The sequence below is a fragment of the Halyomorpha halys genome, unplaced genomic scaffold (assembly GCF_000696795.3).
Source record: "Halyomorpha halys isolate HHAL.00 unplaced genomic scaffold, Hhal_1.1 Scaffold105.1, whole genome shotgun sequence".
Classification (NCBI taxonomy): Eukaryota; Metazoa; Arthropoda; class Insecta; order Hemiptera; family Pentatomidae; genus Halyomorpha; species Halyomorpha halys.
Window position 1 is genome coordinate 830,982 of NW_027108109.1, and position 2,682 is coordinate 833,663.

The 2,682-nt window shown below is 28.3% G+C and overlaps 1 protein-coding gene and 2 non-coding genes across 3 annotated transcripts in view; 2 read left to right on the top strand and 1 right to left on the bottom strand.

Annotated features, from left to right (window-relative positions):
• LOC106677614 (EGFR adapter protein) overlaps positions 1-2,682 on the bottom strand; it is a gene marked incomplete at its 5' end in the record, with an annotated part of 690,819 nt that overhangs the window by 580,328 nt on the left and 107,809 nt on the right.
• TRNAS-CGA (transfer RNA serine (anticodon CGA)) lies at positions 778-859 on the top strand. Its single transcript has one exon. It is a non-coding gene; the product is annotated as a tRNA-Ser (tRNA).
• On the top strand, positions 2,225-2,306 carry TRNAS-UGA (transfer RNA serine (anticodon UGA)). The gene has a single exon. It is a non-coding gene; the product is annotated as a tRNA-Ser (tRNA).

The window sequence follows — 2,682 nt, forward strand, 5'->3', positions numbered from 1 at the left end:
GCCTCGATGGGGTAGATATTTGAGTACTCAGAGCCACTGCGAACTCGAAAGGAACGATCTGAGAGGTAGGAGCGGAGGATAAGGTATAAGGTTTGGGGTAATATGGATTCGAGCTTGAAAAACAATCCGGAATGCCATACCCGGTCAAAAGCTTGTGCTATGTCCAGAAAGGCACCCATACTGCTCGGGTGCCTTTCTGGACAAATAATACAATAAGTAAATATGTTGTATGTTTCATACACACTTGTAAATCTTGGGAAGGAACCACCCATTGGTGGTACATCAAACATTAATTTAAATTAGAAGGTCCTGTGGCCATCTTCTTTTCAGACGCCTCGGAGGATTATCAGGGATTGTTAAGGATGAAAGATTAAGAATTAATGGGTTAGGATGGTTAAGGAGCTTGGAATGAAAAGACGCATATCTGTTTTGGGTCAAATCTGCAATGAATGGGATGTTAAAGTCTTTGTAAATGAGTTTATTTGTAACGTAATAAGGAGCATCAAGGATTTTACGTAGGATGCGGGGAGAATTATCTAGAAATTTTAATTCTATTATTGTTAAATCATATTTCCGATCTTTTAAATGTATTAATTTTATTTTCTACAAGCCATTATATATAGTTTAATAAAGAAGCAGTCACTGATAAAAAAAAATTAAATCGATTCTAATAAACCATAAAACTTTTCGTGCATACTTTTAAAATAATATTAAATATAAAATTAAACTAAATAATGGTAAAGAAATATATGAACCAGAGACTTTGGCTTACTAAGCGCTGCGGTGTCCGAGTGGTTAAGGAGTTGGACTCGAAATCCAATGGGCTATGCCCGCACAGGTTCGAATCCTGTCCGCAGCGATGTTTTTTAGATTTTAAAAATTTATTTATATATAACATAAATGGAAATCAGCGATGTTTTATTTCCATTTATATTATAGAAATAAAATTTTAAAATCTTAAGTACTCAGTGAGGAAACTGATTTTTAATATATTTGTTTACTTTGGAAGGATAATACAATGAAAAAGCATTTTACTTCTTCTAATTATGAATGTAAATTTATATGGCTGTTTCTACAATACATCAGATAATGTGAAATATATTATAACTGATGAAATATTTGGGGGGGGGGGAGTAACATTTATTAATATATAATAAAACATTAATAAAACTGTAGATATTTCTTATATATAAATTTATAAAAATGTTTTCATTTAAAATTGTATTTTTCTCTACCATATATTTTTCCACACCAAATATTTTATACCCTAACACGATACAATAATGTATAATTATATTAAGTAACAATTATTAATTAATTTTAAATGAACATATTTCAAGTAACAATATGAATAATATATAAATATTAATAACTGCAAAGTTGCCTATCGTCGCTTCGATGTAGTATTATTGACTGATACTCAATTGTTAATAGTCCCAAAATATTTCGGAAATTCTGCAGATCTTGGTTCTTACTGTAATGTCCAATGTTTCATTAAAATACGTTGATTATATTATCTATTTTCCTGTACTATTTTTTGAGCTGTATTGCTAATAATAAAACGGGGAAAAAAATTTTTTTTCCCACTCTAATAGGTGTTAAATGTTAGTGTAGGGACTAATAATTTTTATTTTTTAAAATTTATTTATTTAATATAATCATCATTCATATTAAAGCTAAACAAAAACAAAAGAGTCTAATAGTGCTAAAAGATATTTCTGCTGCGGTGTTCAAGTGGTTAAGGAGTTTTCTAAGGATATCTATCTCAACTTACAACTTTGTAAGAATGTATGAAAAAAGTAATTATACAAATCTTAAATCCTCCAATTTTTTGCTGACTAGAAAAATATGTCTTATTAAATAAATTTAATATTTCTTTCATAATTAATGAAACAAGAAAAATCAGAAATATTGCTGATTCCTATATTTTTGTGGACCACTTTGGTATGAATTAAAAGCTCTTAATTATTTTCAATTCATTAATTTATCATAAAATAAATATCAAATTCTAATACGACATATTTTATTAGTTAGAAAAAAATGGGATTGAAATTTATATATTTTGTTTTTAGAATCCTTTCATCCAAATTTGAAATTTTCTCCATAATATCTAATATTTATAAAGTGTCTAATTTTATCTTAATTAAAGATGAATTATTAATGATTAATTAATAACTAGCATTGCCGGATGCCACTACACGACGTACACTACAACTACATATCAGCTGCGGTCTCCGAGTGGTTAAGGAGTTGGACTTGAAATCCAATGGGTTCTGCCCGCACAGGTTCGAATCCTGTCCGCAGCGGAGAAATATTTTTTAAAAATAAATTATATATATCGATCATAAGTAAAAAATACAATGAATATTATATTGTATTAATTATAGCATTTTATTAACGATAAATATTTAACATTTTTAATTAAATATTTTAAAGTTATATATAAGCCACTTTCAAAACGTTTTAAGGGATTACATAAAAACTTAACTCTGACCAAATTATCATATTTTCAGTTTTGGAAGTACGAGGCCTTCAAAGAAGGGCCTTTGCTAAAGTTAACAATGGGCAGATCTGTTACAATGTTCATTGCTAGAGCTGGTCAGATTGGGTCATATATTTAAGTTAAGAAATATTTTGTTAAATAATATATAAAACACAGTATTTTATAAATAATTATTTATA